Source organism: Rattus norvegicus, chromosome 16 (assembly GCF_036323735.1).
Source record: "Rattus norvegicus strain BN/NHsdMcwi chromosome 16, GRCr8, whole genome shotgun sequence".
Classification (NCBI taxonomy): Eukaryota; Metazoa; Chordata; class Mammalia; order Rodentia; family Muridae; genus Rattus; species Rattus norvegicus.
Genome location: NC_086034.1, coordinates 19,453,859 through 19,471,760, shown reverse-complemented (window position 1 = coordinate 19,471,760; position 17,902 = coordinate 19,453,859). Strand labels below are relative to the sequence as shown.

Below are 17,902 nucleotides of genomic sequence, written 5' to 3'. Positions count from 1 at the left end.
TAAAAATAAGCTAGCTTACATAATGACTCATGCCTGCAGTTCCAGCACTAGAGAGGCTAAGGCAGAATTGCCATGTGTTTGAGTCCAACCTGGATGACACAGTAAGCCCCTGTCTTCCAGTCCTAAAATCTAGGTTCAAAATGCCAGGCATGGTGAAGAACCCTCTAATCCCAGCACTGGAGAGGTGAACATAGGCACATCCCTGGGGCTCCCTGGCCAACCAAACAACCCTACTGTGACCAGTGAAAAACCCCATCTGAAATAAATAAAAATTGTTTTTAATGTATCAAACCAAAACCCTTTTCAAAGTTTAAGATTAGTAGACATTACTTAAAATGTTAAAAGACTCAAGAGGCAGAGACAGGCAGATCTCTGAGTTTGAGGTCAGTTTGGTCTTCAAAGTGAGTTAGTTCCAGGATAGCCAGAACTACACAAAGAAACACCCTCAGGGAAGGGGAGCTTAAAAGTCAAGTCAAGCCAGGCATGACTTTAATACCAGCACTTAGGAGGCAGAGGTAGTCAAGGCTGGTCAGGTCTACAGATTAATACCCTGTTTACACAGATAAAATGACAAACTGACAGACAATCCTAATTTTATGTGAGACACTGCCTCCCCCTCCCATAAAAAAAGGCCAAAGTCACTAAACATACTGTTAGACTTCTGTAATTCCAGCATTAAGGAAGTAGACACAAAAGGATCAGTGATGAAGGGCATTCTGGGCTAGGTGTGGAGTTTAGAGTCAGCTTGAGCTATAAAAGACTGACTTGTTTCCAACATTGGAGGGCCTGGTTCAGATTTTTCACTCATTATTTCCCCCCTGGGTTTTATCCATCTGTTGCCACACTATTCACCCACCATGATTATAGAGCTTTCACTAATTACTAAGAAAAAAAAATCCACTAAAAAAAGTATCCCATGTGGGCATGGAGACACATGCCTGTAATCTCCACCCTCAGGAGACAGAAGGTTCCTAAGTTAGAGGATCATGAGGCCAGTCTGGGCTACGTAGTGAGTACCTATCCCAAAAAGCAGAGATGAGGATGCATGCAACTGTCCTGCCCTCTCATTCCCAATCCACCTTCTCCTAGTTTCCTCTCAGCCCCAGGACTGGGGTTAGCATCGCAACTCTCTAGAGCTAGATCCCAGAGCTCAGATGACTTCCAGTCTCCTCCTGGGCAGTAAGCCTTACAACGGGTCTTCTTAAAGTACTATTATTATGTGTAGTTAAGTGCCTTTGTACAACACTTTCCCAGTCTTTTGTTCCCAAATCTGTCTGATCCATTATCACGAAAAAGGTTCATTTTTCAAGTTCTGTAACTTACCAGGTAACTGCTCCACATCCTATACTGTTTCAAAACGGGACAGGGTACTTTAAGATTGCAGCTCACCTACTTTTTGGCTTCCCACAATTCTTCTAGTTCATTATCTTCTATTTTGCCTCCGGTCTAATTAGTTATGCATCTCTCTACTTGCCCTTCACTCACAAATTACCCCATTTGACGGAAGGAGATGCCAAGGCCAAAGCAAACACAAGTGCCTGCCACATGGCAAATCTTTCTCACATCTGGTAACAGAACACAGAAAAACTGAAAAACTCCCAACATTTGTTTCTCTCTGAGGATATTTAGCTTGGCAGAATGTTTTCTGGTCTGGGAGTCCAGGCCAGGGCCCTAACTTCATGAGCATCATAAGCAACCTGTGCTGATCATCTAGTAGTCTACTACCTCAGGTTCACTCCTTCCCTCAAGTTATGAGCACCTCCTGGCAGCAGGCCGGTCTTCACTTTCACTCACAGCAGTGTACTCCAATCTTTAGTAGCAGTGTACTCCAATCTTTAGTAACATGCTGGGTTTGTGCTATAACTTGGTAAACCACACAACTAGGACAAAGAAGCCCCTTAAAGCATCAAAAGGGAAACCTCCAAAAAGGAGGTATTATCCTGCTATGATATGGGTGTAGTTTAAGACCCCCCCAACCCCCAACAACAGAGACCACAACTGTGCTGTTATTAGGTGAGAAAGCCAAGTATGGTAGCATTGGTCTTTCATCCCAACACTGGGAAGATGGGAAGCAAGAGGATCAGCAGTTTGAGGCTGGTCTTGGTACAGAGCAAGCATGACTCCAGAGGCTACATGAGACCTTGTCTCAACCATGCCCTTCCCCAAAAAATGAGAGTAGAAATTTTTTTTTCTTTTTCTTTTTTTTTTTTTTTTTTTTGGAGCTGGGGACGGAACCCAGGGCCTTGCGCTTGCTAGGCAAGCGCTCTACCACTGAGCTAAATCCCCAACCCCGAGAATAGAAATTTAACCAGGCTATATGCTGTTTAGACACGAGTCCATATTTGTTGCTCAGGAGTCTGAGGCAGAAGGATTCCAAGATCAAGGCCTTTCTGAGCTAGAATGAGCTTCAAGGTCAGAATGAACAACAAACATATCAAGATTCTATCTCACAACTACAATAGAAAATTGGGGGTGTATGTGTGGAGAGATGGCTCTGTAGTTTAGAATACTAACTGATCTTTCAGAGGACCCAGGTTCAGCTTCCAGAACCACCCAGTAGCTCACAACCACCTCCATATCCAGTTTTAGGAATTCAACACCCTCTTTTGAATATATATCAATGTGATCCACACTAACAGGCAGGCAAAATACCATATTCATAAAATTAAAAAAGTTAAAATGAGGGGTTGGGGATTTAGCTCAGTGGTAGAGCGCTTGCCTAGGAAGCGCAAGGCCCTGGGTTCGGTCCCCAGCTCCGAAAAAAAAAAAAAAAAAAAAGAACAAAAAAAAAAAAAAAGTTAAAATGCTTAAAAAATATTTAAAGACTGAGAATACAGCTCAGTGCAGTTCAATGGTAAAAAAGCACTTGCTTAACACACATGAGTCTGGGTACAATGGCAAATATAAGGGTTAGCTTTAGAATAGAATCAATCCTTAGGGTGAAGCCCCCTTGGCTAATCTGTTAACCTTTTTTTTTTTTTTTAAACAGATTTATTTATTTATTATATATAAGTACACTGCCACTGTCTTCAGATACACCAGAAGAGGGCATCAGATCTCATTACAGATGGTTGTGAGCCACCATGTGGTTGCTGGGAATTGAACTCAGGACCTCTGGAAGAGCAGCCAGTGCTCTTAACCACTGAGCCATCTCTCCAGCCCCCTGTTAACCTTTTTTAAGAGAGGGCTGGAGATATGGCTCAGTGGCTAAGAGCACTGACTGCTCTTCTAGAGGTTCTCAGTTCAATTCCCAGCAACCACATGGTGGGTCACAACCATCTGTAATGGGATCTAATGACCTCTTCTGGTCTGTCTGAAGAAAGAGACAGTGTACTCACATATAAACAATAAATCTTAAAAAAACAACAACAACAAAAAAAGGGTATGCATTAAAAAAAAGAGGGGGAATAGAAAGATGGCTCAGCAGTTAGGAGCACTTACTGCTCTTACACAGAACCCAAGCTCATTTCCCAATACCCACAGTTCCAGAGGATCCAACTCCCTTTTCTGATGCACTCCAATTTATATACAAATGAGACACACATAGATAAACATTTAAAAAAGAAAGAAAGAAAGAAAAGAAAAAGCTGGGCATAGTGGCATATCTTTAATCCCAGCAGAGGCAAGCCATCTCTGGGTTCAAGACAAGTCTGGTCTACAGAGTGAGTTCTGGAACAGCCAGGGTTATACAGAGAAACCCTGTCATTCATTCATTCATTCATTCATTCATAGTAGACAGATAGATAGACAGATGTACATGTATACATACATAACAATAAAAGAGTACAGGTGTGCATACATAGTTACACACTAATAGCTTTCTCCTTGTCTCTTGACATAACACCCTGTGCCATCTCAGCAGTCAATAAACCTCTTTATAAAGTAGCCTGACTCAATTATTTTGTTACAGTAACAAACAGGAAACAATTCTCACTTCAAAGTCAGCACTTACCTCTTTTTTTGAACACTGTATGAGCTGGGTTTTCTTTCAAGTGATAAATATATACATGTAGATCTCATCCCAGGACACCCTAAGTCCCAAGCTCCTCACCATCTCTCCTCTTCACTAAGAGCAAGGACCTACTGATGACCAGCAAGAAGCAATGGAAAGCAACAGGTCTGCAGCAGCCTCCTGCCTGGACTTGACTACCCCAAGAGCTGAGGACCCAGGAAACTCTCCAACTGCTTCTCCACAGAAGAAAATAGCTCGAGTTGAAACTTGTGTCCACATGGTCCACTGACAGATTTAGAACTCAAATTATAGCCTCAGCAGAAGTCTTCACAAAAGATTCAAATTAAGGAAGACCAAGATGGAAAAGGAACAGGGAAAGACTGTGTTAAGTCAAACTTGAAAGAAAAGTAAAAGGTTGAGCTGAACCGAGAAAGGGACACAACTTGTTGCAAGGCTAAAAGCAAACAGCTCACCCACTTTGGTGTTCTGCTCAGGCCAGCTCTCTTGGTTCCCAGCCTGAAACCAGCCTGTGGGACTCGAAGCGGTTAGGACTTACTCAGATTTCAAACTGAGTTCATTTCTGTCCTGTGGACCATCTCTCAATGCCAGCATTCATTTCCTTAGGCTCCTGAGAGCTCTGCCTTGGCAAAGCAGATAAAATTAGCTACTGCAGTGACTTGGAATCCAGGGTGGGCCACTAAAAAAATACATAAGAGATTTGTAAACACCATGGAAAACCTTCCTTTGGGCCAGGTCAAAGTCACCTAAAACTTACTGAAATGTAGTTAACTCCACTGTCTCTTGCCCCCTTTGCACCTTTTCCAGACCTAAGATGACCCGTTTCCTGCTTTTGTCCTTTCAAACCAAGGTCACAACCTGGGGCTCCTCTTTTGATCAAGAAGTAAATCAGAGGCTCAACGCAGCAGGAAGCCTTGAAAGAGCAAAGGAGTGCTTTCTTTTCTTCAGGAAGGGAAGGTCCTGTGTCTGTGAGGACTGAGGAACAGGACAGGAAGTAACATACATAAGGCTTGACCTTGTGATAAAAGGGAGACAATGTTTCTGCCTTGTCTCTCAGTGCCCACAGTCTTCTGACACTGGCCTCGGATATCAGGAAAATGTAATAAAGTTTGGGACATTGCCCACCTAAAATGCCAGCACTTAAGAGGCTAAGGCAGGAGGACTATCAAAAGTTTGAGAGCAGAGTGACCTACATGACAAGACCCTGACTCAAAAAAAAGAAAGTTGGGGGTTGGGGATTTAGCTCAGTGGTAGAGCGCTTGCCTAGGAAGCGCAAGGCCCTGGGTTCGGTCCCCAGCTCCGGAAAAAAAAAAAAAAGAACCAAAAAAAAAAAAAAGTTGGTATGGTGACTAATGACTTTAATCTCAGTGCTTGAAGAGTCAGAAGCAGGAAGATCAGGTAGAACTCTTGTGAGTTCCAGGCCAACCAGGGCTACATAATAGAGATCTTGTCTCCAAAAATAAAAATATAATTTTTTAAAAAGGGGAAAAAAAACGATAGAAAATAAGAGTAACATACCCACAAACATCCTCAAATCCTAGGACATAGAAAGGCATTAGGGAGGAAAATTTTTGTTTTGCTGTTTTTTGTTTTGCATATTGGTCTCCCAACTTTCCCTCTAGCCACAAAAGTCTCGGTCCTATGAAAGTTAAGATAAAAGTCAAAAAAAAAAAAAAAATCCAACACTCTGGAAGCTTAAACAAGATGATTCAAGGACAGCCTAGCTACATATATACACGGACACTTTGAGAGCAACCTGGGCTACACAGTGAAAGACCCTGTCTAAAAAATAAAACACAATGATAACGATAACTGAGAAACCCCAAAAATGTCAAGAAAGAAAACTAAACAAAAGAAAACATTTGTAAGTCTTTCCCTTCACAATAGAGACTTGGATATCACACAGAAATAAGAGGAATCTTAAAATCGGTGGCTTCGAGGCTAAATGATGTCTCTCCCACGAAATAAAGGAGGGAAATCTCAAGAAGGGAAAAATCCCAGACAATTAGGTGGGGGAACTCCTATGCTGTAGTACCCCTCAGGAATAAGAGGAATCCACATTGTCTCTTACTAGTAAAAGGGACAGCTAGCTAAAGTGGGGAAAAAAGCCAGGAATAGTGGCTCACACCTATAATGCTATCAGTCTTCAGGCTGAGGCAGGAAGATGACCATGAATTTGTGGCTACCCTGGGTGCAGAGTGAGTTCCAGACCAGCCCCTGTGAGACCCTGCCTCAAAAAAGAAAGAAGGGTGCACGCCTTTCATGCTAGCACTGGAAAAGCAGAGGCAGGTGGATCTGTGAGTTCCAGGCCAGCTTCGTCTACAGAGCAAGGACAGCCAGTGTTGCACAGAGAAACCCTGTCTCTTTGAAAAAAACTCAAGGAAAATCTTGCAGGAAAATCTTAATTCAAGGACAGCCTAATCTGTATAATGTAACAAAACTGAGTCTCAAAAAAATTAGAATTAAGGGGTTGGGTATTTAGCTCAGTGGTAGAGCGCTTGCCTAGCAAACTCAAGGCCCTGGGTTCAGTCCTCAGCTCTGAAAAAAAAAAAAAATTAAAATTAAAATTGTGAGAAGACCAGGAATGACACGCGCCTTTAATTCTAGCTCACAAGGGCCTCTGCAGGCAGATCTCTATGAGTTCAAGGCCGCCAGTGACTTACACAGTGAGATACCCTCCCTGCCCTCCAAAAAAAAGGAGCCGTAAGGCTTGCTAAAAAATTAGGAACAGTTCAGAAAAGTGGGGAAAACCTCCAAGGAGCACTTCAGATTTGAGAAAACTTGGAGAAAAAGTCACTCAAAATAAGGGCAGAGGGGCTGGGGATTTAACTCAGTGGTAGAGTGCTTACCTAGGAAGGGCAAGGCCCTGGGTTCGGTCCCCAGCTCCGAAAAAAAGAACCAAAAAAAAAAATAAGGGCAGAAAAGCGGGGTTAGAATTTCAGAGAGGGGATCAGTCCAAAAAAAAAAAAAAAAGTAAAAAACAGAGAAATAACCTCCTTAGAAAATTGTGGGAGGAGGCTCCCTCCCTGAGAGGCAGGGTGATCTCAGAAACATGCTCCGTAGAAGAGGTCCTCTGAAAGAAAGCGTCTCCTAAGGGAAGTGGGACCTTCCTGAGGGAGGCAAGGAATCCCAGAAAGGAAGGGGGGGAGCACTCATCAGACAAAATTTGGCCAAAGATCCTGGAAAAGGGAGGGGAGGTGCTCAAAGAATGACTACGGACCCTCAAAGAGACAGGGTACCTCTGGGAGGTAAGGGTCTCAGAAGTAGGGGCTCCCCTTGGGAACTCAGGAGGTCTGAAATAGGGTTCCTCTCAACAAGGTAGTTGTATAAGAGAGACTCCCCTGAGAGAGTTGAAGGTTTTCTCAAAGAGGTTCTCCCTCACAAGTATGAACAAGGGGTTCATAGGTGGGGTAGAGGGAGGATGCGGATAAACAAGAGTCCCTCAGGTTAGATTCCTCAGAAAAGTTGAATCAGAAAAAGCAGTGCTCCCCTCAGAAAGGGGACACTCTCAGAAACACAGATCCCCCTTTCTAGGGTACTCGCGGAAAGGCAGTAATTCTCTAGAGAAGGAGCACCCTCAGAGAGGTGAGGTCCTATAAAGAAAGGGCACCTTCAGACACTAAGTCCCCTAAAGAAAGGGTGCCCTCAAACAAGGAGTACCCCAGAAAAGGGCACTCTCAGACACGCGGGGCTCCTCCACGGAAAAGGGGAGCTCTCAGAAATAGGGGGCCTTCAGACGCAGCTTCCCTAAAGAGTCCGGTAGGGAAACGCACCAGACCGGCCAAGCGGAAGCCGGGGGAGCCCGGGGCACCGGAAGCCGGGGACCCCGGCAGCGGCGCCTGCCCCGCACTCACCGAAGTTGCTCAGCTCCGCGCGATCCGCAGCTGGGCCCCGGGCCAGCCTCAGGCAGAGCGCTCGGGTCCGGTCCGGTCTCGTCCCACGGCGACGGCTCCCGCGGGTGGCGCCTGAGGCGGCGGCGGCGACAGGACGACGGACGACCGACGGACCGACTGCGCGGGCGGCGCGGGGCGCGCTCAGGCAGCGAGGGTGCGCGTGCGCGCGCCGGGGCGCTGACCCCGGGCGGAAGGAGCTGCCGCGGCGCGCTCGGAGCCGCCGCTCGGTCTCACCGCTCCTTCTCACACTGAAATTGCCCGCTTCACAGCCCGGCTTCCCCGGTTGCTAGGCAGATTTTGCCTCTCACACTTCCGGGTTGAGGCACGTCTCTCCGAGTGGCGGCGGCGCAAGCCAATGAAGTCTGGCCGGGGCGCTCAAGATCCGCACCCCACTGGGGGTGTGGCCAGCCTTAAGACAGACAGTTCGCAGCAGCCAATGAGCGCGTTGGCCGGCTGGCCCTCCGGATCGCGCCGGTGGCTGGGACGGGCCTAGGGGGTGGGCCAGGATGACTGACAGACAAGCATCCAATGGAAGAATGGAGCGGGTTACAGAACCAGTCAACTCGCCATGGGGGTGGGCTTTAGGTTTGGGGCGGGAATGCCGTGAGGGGTGCGGTCTTGGAGGACACGTCAATTCGTGGCCGGCTTGCTTGGGACCTTGGAGGGCGGTTCGACTGGGCCGCTGGGCGGCCAGCAACTGGCTAAGCTGAGGGTTCCCCGCTGTGCTCAGCAGGGGCGCCCCACCCACAATGCACCGGAGGCTGTCGGGCCTGGACAGGCGCCTCTGAGTAGACCTCAAGTGGCTGGTGACCTGGCTTGGTTCCCATAGCCGCTGGGGCTCTTAGGCTCTTCCGTTGGAACCGTGGCCGTGGCCGCCGCCACCTTCTGAAGAGAATCCTGGGACGCGTCCCTGGCCTGTTCGGAGGAGAATCTTTAGGTTCGCGTCGCTGGTCCGGTTCTGAGGACACCGTCGGCGATCTCGGTCTTCACCTACTTTTCTGAGAATTGCCTGGATGAGAACACTTTGGGAGTGGCGGGGTTCAACATCCCTGAATCTCCTGAATACTACTGGAATATGTGCACCTATCCGAATGGAAGCCCTACCCCCAACCCTGTAGCTCTTGTACCGCCACACCTAGAGGAGAATTTTGGGGCTGGAGAGGTCCTAGATTTCCCCTCACCCTTTACTCAAGTTGTAGCCTTTTAACGTTTTTTTCTCCTTCTTTGAGACCTGGCCTCTTTATGTAGCCCCGGCTGGCCTGAAACTTAACAAGTCTCAGATACCTGCCTGCCTCTCTCTGCCTTTGGTGTTCTTTCGTTTTTTACTTCTGTTTGGTTTGGGGGAGGGGCCCTTTATTATTTAGCATTTATTCTATTTATTGGGTTTGATGTGCATGCCATGACAAGCATGTTTAAGACAGAGGACAGCTTGAAGGAGTGAGCCTCCTTTTCTTTTTTTTTTCTTTTTTTTTTTCGGAGCTGGGGATCGAACCCAGGGCCTTGCGGTTGCTAGGCAAGCGCTCTACCACTGAGCTAAATCCCCAACCCCCTCCTTTTCTATTATGTGGGACCAAGAGCTCAAACTCAGGGCCTCAGGCTTGGTGGCAAGAACCTTTACACTTTGAGCTCACTGTTTTGTTTTTGAGACAGGGTCCTAGAGATCTGTGTAGAGCATGCTACCCTCAAACTTAAAAGATCCCCCCTTCTTTTGTCTTTCAAGTGCTGGAATTGGACAGCATGCCGTGCCAAGTCTGCAGGATGCTCTGATATGTTTCCTGTATCCCAGACTAGCCTCAGACTTGCTACTATGTAGCTGAGGATGACCTTCTCCATCTGCACAATTTCTCTGCTAGATAGGAACTTTCCAAAAATCTCTCTGCTCTCTGACCACTTCCAAATAAAGCTAATCTATAATCCCAAACCAGCATATCACTGGGCAAAAGTTGAAGCAAAATTGGTTGCTTTCCTTGTCCACACCAAGTACAGTACCCCAACTGTATGCCAGAAGAAGGTGTCAGCTCCCCTGGGACTGGAGTCACAGACAATTATGAACTGCCTTGTAGGGTCTAGGAATCGAACCTGGGCTAGCAAAGCAGCCAAATGCTCTTAACCTCTGAGCCATCATTCCAGTTCTGTCCCTTGTTAAACAGGATCTCATGTAGCCCAGGTTAGTCTTAAATATCCTTGAGTTACAAGTAAGACCTTGCTCAGGCTTCTCCATCCCAGGCATGACAAGTATAAGCCTTCACACCCAGCTTCTGCAAGGCTTGTGCTAATCAAGTAGCTCACTAGTGGAGTAGCTTACTAGTGGAGCTTCTTCTGGAGCCTCCTCTTATTTTCCTCGGCAGTGTCGAGTTGTCCAGCCTAGTATTAAACTCCTCTCTGTCTCCATCTTTCATGTGCCAAGATGACAGGAGTGCACTACCATGCCTGACCCCTAATTCATTCCAAAGTCCTTTCCTGATTTACAGCCCTCCCCCAAAGGACCCAGCTTTGTCTAAATAGGTAACCAAATAACCTAGTGAGTCAACGTAATGAAAAAGGCTATGAGGAGAGGGACCTTCAATTCTGAAGATGCGAATGAGGACCTGTGGTTGCCAGTGCTCAGTACAGCAGGCATAGGCAGGTATACAGATAACCAAAGGGAAGGCGAGCCAAGAGGAATGCAAGAAAGGGAAAGACAGACCTATTTATTACACCAGGCAGAACTGTACATTGAAGTGATACAAAAAAATTGCTGGGGTTGGGGATTTAGCTCAATGGTAGAGCTCCTGCCTAGCAAGCGCAAGGCCCTGGGTTTGGTCCCCAGCTCCGGGGGAAAAAATTTGCTATACTAATGTTGAGGCAGCCATCAGATAAAATTATGGATGAGAACTAGAGGCCAGCGCAACATCACTGGCTAAGGAAGGAAGCCATGGTAAACACAAAGATGTGTTGCCTACACGCTTTTGGCACCTCTGTTCCAGGAGCTACCACATTCCTTTAATGTTGAACCCAAGGGCTGGCAGAGCTGGGGACAAACCTGTGCCTGCTCTTCCTAAAAAGGGTAGTTATCACCCTCACTATGTACGAAATCAGAACCCCAAGCCAGGCCTAATGGTGCACATGTTCGCACAGGGGAGGCCGAGGCATCCTGCTTTACATAGAAAGACCCTCCTTCAAACAAAACCAGAAATCCTCTCCAAGGCTTACACTGGAGATGTGAACCAAAGGAGCTAGTTTAACTCCTGTTTCTAACTGGGAAGTTTGCAAGCACAAGAATCAGTCCATCAGTGATCTCTTGGTACCGTACACATAACTTTTGTTGTTTTTTTTTTGGAAGGGTCTTACTGTGTAGCCCAGGCTGGCTTAGGACTTACTACGTAGTCCAGGATGACCTAGTACACATAGTTCTCTTGTTAGATGTGTCCCATTACACCTAGCATACTTTATTGTTCAATCAACAATTATTGATGTGATCAAAGGTCAGCATATTATCTAACTCCTCCATTGTATGCAGAAGAGAAAGGCAGGTACACTCAGCTAGTGTTATTGGTCTACATCAACTGTGCAATACATCTTAACTGAGAGTTGTAATACTTAAATCTTAGATCCAGAAGCAATTATGACACCTGTTCCTTTTGCAGAGAACCAGATTTGATTCCCAGTGCTCACCTGGTGACTCACAGCCCTCTGTAACTCCAGTTCCAGGGGGATCTGGTGCATGTGGTACACTTACACAAATAAAGGCCAAGCATTCATACACATAAAAAGCTTTAAATCGGGGCTGGGGATTTAGCTCAGTGGTTAGAGCGCTTACCTAGGAAGCGCAAGGCCCTGGGTTCGGTCCCCAGCTCCGAAAAAAAGAACCAAAAAAAAAAAAAAAAAAAGCTTTAAATCTCCAACCCAGCATCATGTTCAAGGGTGAGAAAGCACTATGGTCTCATGGAAAGCATGCTTATATTAAAAATCAAAAAAACGGTGCTGGAGAGATCACTCAGTGGTTTAGATCAATTGTTACTCTTACAAAAGACCCAGTCTTTGGTTCCCAGGATCCAACAAATGTGGTTTACATACAAACGTGCAGGCAAAACACATGAAATAAAAATAAGAAATTGATAAGCAGCAGAAGGGGGGTAACATTTGAATTGTAAATAAAAAAATAAATTGATAAGCAATACTCTAGTTAGTGTTCAGCTCAATACACCCTCTTACCCTGATGGCACCACACACCCCTGAGGCCACCAAGATGGCTCAGGAGATGACAGCACTTGCTACTAAGCTTGACAACCTCCATTTGATCCCCTGGCACCCATATTTCTATTATGTTGGACAGAATTAACATCCACAAGTTGTTTGCTCACCTCCACATGTGTTTTTTGATGTGTGCCCACACACAAATTAAATGTAAAACTAAACCACTACTTTACTGTAAAATAATCCAAATAATAAGGTTTTGAGCCCTAGACTGGAAATGCAACTCAGTTGATAGAGTGCTTGCCCAGGGTGCCCAGTGTCCACTCCCAGCACCACATAAACTAGGTGTGTCGGTGCACACCCGGTGCCCCAGAATTATGGACATACAGGCAAGAGATTCAGAAATCTAAGGCCATCCTTATCTTCATAGTTCAAGGACAGCCTGAGCTAAGAAAACAATTCCTAAACCTTTTCTTTCTCTGAGATGAACTCTCTTTGAAGAGAGACTCCTCCAGGTAGATGTCCTAGTGAAATTCCTGAACCTCAGAGCTAAGGGCAGCCTGCTCAGGGCCCAAACCACCAAAATACCTCTGTCAAAATGAGTTGGCAAGACAGGCATGGCTGTGCACCGACAGTCATCCCAACACTAGAAAGGCTGAAGTAGGAGGATCTCCGTGAGTTCAAAACCACCATGGATTTCATAGACAGACCTAGTTTTATAACACAAACTAAAGCAGGAGCCATGTGACTGAAGGATGAGTTTCCTTTCCCTGGTGAAAGCTGATTGCATCTCTTCACCAAGGCGTGGCCCTTCCTGGGTCTGGGAAACCAAGTTGGTGAACAGGCTGAGTGACATTCACACCCATATAGGGAAGTGGGAGCTGGCCCCGGCGGCCCCACAGGCGTTAGGAAGGCGGGGCCTCTGCCAGCCAGAGAGACCTGCTGCTTGGTCTCCAGAGACGTCTCCTCCCTCGCTCAGAGGAAGCTGTTCCACCAGCACTGAGAGCTGACCGCTGAGTAACGCCACAAACAGATAGCAAAAAGGTTAGAACCCCCAGGTGGGAGGGCCCAGGTCTGTGTTGCCACACAGGAGGCTGCGGAGGGAAGGATCCTGAATTGAAGGCTAGTCTGAGCTACAAAGTGAGACCCGCTTTTGAGAACACAAAAGCCAGGTGCCGCCTCAAGCCTGTAGTCCCAGCACTTCTTCAGAAGAGGACTACTGTGAGTTTGAGGAAAGCCTGGCTTGCAGATGAAGGGGAGGGGAATTAAAACACAGAAAAGGGAAGTGGGCTCTGGAGAGACGGCTTAGGGGCACTTGCTGCTCTTGAGGGTGACCCAAATACCCACACAGGGCAGCTCACAGCAGCCTGTGTGCAGCTCCAAGGGATTCAACGCCCTCTTCTGTCCTCTAAGGCCACCTGCAGGGCACATGTGCACAGATAGACACAAGTTAATAAAAATTAAATATATCTTTATTTTTTCTAAGAGAAAAAAATGAGGAAAGGGAGGGAAAATCGCAGGTTAACCCACAACTGTCACGCCAGCACTTAGAAGGCAAACATGTAAAGATTAGGAATTTAAGGGTTATCTTTAGCTACCTATGGAATTCCACAACAGCCTAGGCTGTATGGAAAGGGAGAGGGACAGAGGAGGGAAGAAAAGAAAGAAGCAAGAAAGGAGGGAAGACTGAGAGAAGGGAGCTAGGTAAAGCCATACAGAGTCACTAAGTGGCAGTTGCCTTGCACAGAGCTAAGTACCACACCCTCCATCCCAGCAGGCATCTTCATTCATTACTGTGTGTGTGCTAAGCTTGTGTGTGTGTGTGTGTGTGTGTGTGTGTGAGAGAGAGAGAGAGAGAGAGAGAGAGAGAGAGAGAGAGAGAGACATGTGCATGAATCCCTGACCTACTAAAAGCAGCATCCTTTTGAGGGTCTGTGGGCTTGGTCCTAGTTCCTCTATGGAACCGGATCACTGTTTTGAGAGGGAAAAATGATCAGGTACAAAAGCACCAACAGGCTGCCGTGTGCACCCCTGTGCTTCCCTAGAGAAAATCAGGTAGACACCTACAAGCTAGGGTGGAGCAAACTGTAGCTTATTGACATTAGCTTCTAGAATATACAGAAGCAAGGCCAGACGGAGCTCAGGGGCCTTTTCAGCAAAGCATTTTGAGGACAGGGTTTTAACATGTAGCTCAAGTTGCCTTATGGTCCTGTCTCAGACTCCTGAAGAAGGGACCACAAGCCTGTGCCACCACACAAAGCTGCTGGCCAATTTTTTTTTTTTTTCCGGAGCTGAGGACTGAACCCAGGGCCTTGCACTTGCTAGGCAAGCGCTCTACCACTGAGCTAAATCCCCAACCCCCAATTTTTTTTTTAATATTTATTTTATTGTTCAACAGGACTGATGATCCCAGCAAAATGAAGGCAGAGGCAAGGGGAGCTCTGTCACACACACACACACACACACACACACACACACACACACGTTGATTTTTAATGATGTATATGTGTGTGGGAGGGTATGAATGACGCAGGCACGTGAAGGAGTTACAGGTAGTTGTGAGCTGCTCAACACGGTGCTGGGTCTGAACTCAGGTTCCCTCTCTGGCACCAAGATATTTTACTTTCATGTAGTCTAGGCTGAACTCAAACTCTCTACGCAGCCAAGGATGACATCAACTTCTGATCAGCTGATCTACAGATGCTTTAACCAATGAGCAACAGTGACCTCTTCCACTAGGAAGAGCATCTCCATTTCGAGTTTCTGAAAGAGAAAGCATTCTTCCTGGGCTGTATAGGAAGGAGGGAGGAAGTGAGCTCACTGGAGCTTCTGTAGGGTTTGAAGACAGCACCACCACACCAGTTTACACACAAGCTGAAGCCCCAGGCAGGCGCCTCTCTGCCTCCCTCAAGTGTGGGTGTGGTCTCGCTTACTCTAGTCCCTCCTTTCCCTCCCACAGGTAAATGAACGGAGCCCAAAGAGTGATCACTTGTGCTCTGTTCAGATTTCTGGTTTCTGGAGGACGCTGCCTCCTGCTGGAACATCAGAACATCTTGCTCCAGGCTTGCCCTGAGTCTGGATGTTTACCTGAAGTGAGCCTCCAATTTAGGTGCTGGGAATCAAAGCCCAATCCTATGGAAGAGTAGAATCTGCTCTTAACCAAGAGCAGAGAAACAAGAATGAGAGAGGAGAGAAGAGGAGAGGAGGGGAGAGGAGGGGAGAGGAGGGGGGAGGGGAGGAGAGGAGGGAAGGGAAGGAGAGGAGAGGAGAGGAAGGGAGCAAGGCTCATCTGAGCTGCAAAGGCCAGAAGGACAGGCCCAGCCCTGTCAGAAGCTGATGGCTGCTCAACATCTCAAAGAAGATGCTGAGAAAAGCAGGCTTTGTATTTAGAAATGTCCTTCGTTTGAAGGGACAAGTGTGACCAACTGAAACAAACCTGAGAGAACTCAGTCCTGAGGACTTCCACATAGTGTCCAAGAGATTGGAGGAGGGAAGCAAGCCCAGAGCTTCTAGGGAAGTTTCTCATAGATCATTTTCTGCCAAGGGGTAAGTTCACTTTGTAGTTTAGAATGACCTTGAGCTCTCCGGCCTCCTCCCCACAAGTGCTGAGATCACAGGTACCCCAAGACTAGGGTCTCCTGAAGTCTAGGTTGGCCTCAAACGTGTGTAGCTCAGAAGGACCTTGAACTTGTCATTGTCTTTGTTGGGGACAGGATATCTCCATGTAACCCTGGCTGTTTTGGAACTCTGTAGACCACTGGCCTTGAACTCAGTGATCAGCTGCCTCCTGAGGGCTGGGATCAAAGGTGTTTCCCTCCCACAGCTGACCTTGAACTCTTGATCCTCTTGCCTCCCCCTCCCTGATGCTGAGCCTGCAGCACTGTCATATCCAGTTTGTGTGATGCAAGGCTTTGTGGATGCTAGGTAAGCACTCCACAAAGAACAGAACAGGAGCCACATCCCTGTTTGTTTGTTTATTTGAAACAAGATCCTATTTTGTACCCCGGGGCAGCCTTGTGCCCTGGTGGCCTCTACCTCCCAAATGGTAGGTTTTCATTCTTTCCCTCTCCCTCCCCCTTTCCATCCCCCATCTTTAACCAGGGTCTTCTCATGTAACCCAGGGTGGTCCAGAACTTGAGATCCTCTTGCCTCAGTCTTGCTGGTGTAACAGGCCCCTGCTGTTAGCCCCCTGCATGGATCAAAGATGTCACTGAAAAGACACAAGGTGTGCTCACACTTGCCCTTAATCCCCCTCCTTTAATTGCCACACACCTGTCTCAAACTAGTAACTTGCCTTTAATCACACTCCCCTCCACCCCAACACCCACCCACCCCATCTAAAATAAGCAACACACAAACAAACACATCATTGACCTAGCTGCTTAGGAGACTGACACAGTAAGATAGCACGTGCCCAGTAGTTTAGGGGTAGCAGCATGTCCAGCATTTGGAATGCATTAAGGCATGACCTTATAGGATTCTGGAAAGATGAAATGGCTACGGGCCATAAATCACCTCAAAGCAGCACATTGATGCTGTCTCTGGGTCAATTCGGATGCAAAAGCCACTCAGCCTCTGGCAGCTGACACGACCTGGAGTGAGCTTTGGAAAAGCCTGCTTTGTCACCTACGCTTGCGCTCTAAGGACTCCTTGGTGAAAGAACACCGTCCTGTGAACAAGGGGCCTGGGTGTAGCCCAATAGTGACTTCCTTCCATCAGGTCACTGCCAGAGAATGTTCTAGAGGCAGGCAGAGCTTCCTGGAGAGAGAAAGTCTGTTTTCCTGGAGAAGGTTAGAGAAACAGTGAATGGGTAACTGGAGTATGTGAATTGGGACCTGGCTGTGAGGCATCTGTATCATTTACTCCTGGTGGGAGATGGCTCAGGCCACAGCCCTGTGGGGCCCTGGGTCCACAATGTGGGGTTGCACATTATTCCATTTTATTTGTGTGTATGTGTTTGTTTACTATGATACAGGTACACATGTGGAGGCCAGAGGACAATTTACAAGAGTCTATTCTCTTCACTCTCGTTGGTCCTGAGTATCAGGTCATTATTTGGTTACACACAGTGGTAACTGGTCCTGTGTGTGTGTGTACATGTGTGAAGGTGTGTGCATCTATGTGTAGAGGCCTGAGGTTAATGTCTCCCGTCTCCCTCAATCTATCTACCCTATAAATCTGGCAGGGCATATTATTGGCTGGGAAACTCTTTGAGTCTGCTAGTCTAGCTGGTCCACTTGCTTTAGCGATTTCCTGGCTCTCCTCCTGAATGCTGGGATTACAGGTGGCCACCATGCCCATCCACTTTACCTGCTTTTTCCTGCTTTTACTGTTCTGAGAATCAGAACTCCAGGACCTCAAGCTTTGATCTCCCCAGCCCAGCTGGGACTTTGCTGTTGTCTTCCCAAGACAGGGTTTCTCTGTACCCCTGACTGTCCTGGAACTCTCTCTGTAGATCAAGCTGGCCTTGAACTCACAGAAATCTACCTGTCTGCCTCCTGAGTGTAGGTTGGGTTTAAAGAAGGTGTGTGTTGGGGTTGGGGATTTAGCTCAGTGGTAGAGCGCTTGCCTAGGAAGCGCAAGGCCCTGGGTTCGGTCCCCAGCTCCGAAAAAAAAAAAAAAAGAACCAAAAAAAAAAAAAAAAAAAAAGAAGGTGTGTGTTGGGCTGGAGAGATGTCTCAGTGGTTAAGAGCATTGACTACTCTTCCAGAGGTCCTGAGTTTAATTCCCAGCAACCACATGGTGGCTCACAACCATCTGTAATGGGATCTGATGCCCTTTTCTGATGTGTCTGAACACAGCTACAGTGTACTCACATCGTAAAAAAAAGAAAAAGAAAAAGAAAAAAAAAAAAGAAGGCGTG

General features: G+C 47.0%; 1 protein-coding gene across 13 annotated transcripts in view; it reads right to left on the bottom strand.

The window, feature by feature from the left end:
* Gatad2a (GATA zinc finger domain containing 2A) overlaps positions 1 to 8,261 on the bottom strand; it is an 89,998-nt gene extending 81,737 nt beyond the window's left edge. For 3 of the 13 annotated variants that reach the window (XM_063275194.1, XM_063275205.1, XM_063275199.1), the window contains exon 1: positions 7,825 to 8,215. The gene's annotated coding sequence lies outside the window, so the exon portion shown is untranslated. Of the gene's footprint in view, positions 1 to 3,952; positions 6,877 to 7,824 lie in introns of those variants that run through there. The other 10 variants (XM_017600035.3, XM_063275204.1, XM_039094339.2 and 7 more) reach the window with 7 other exon arrangements.
* Between the last annotated feature and the right edge of the window lie 9,641 nt (positions 8,262 to 17,902).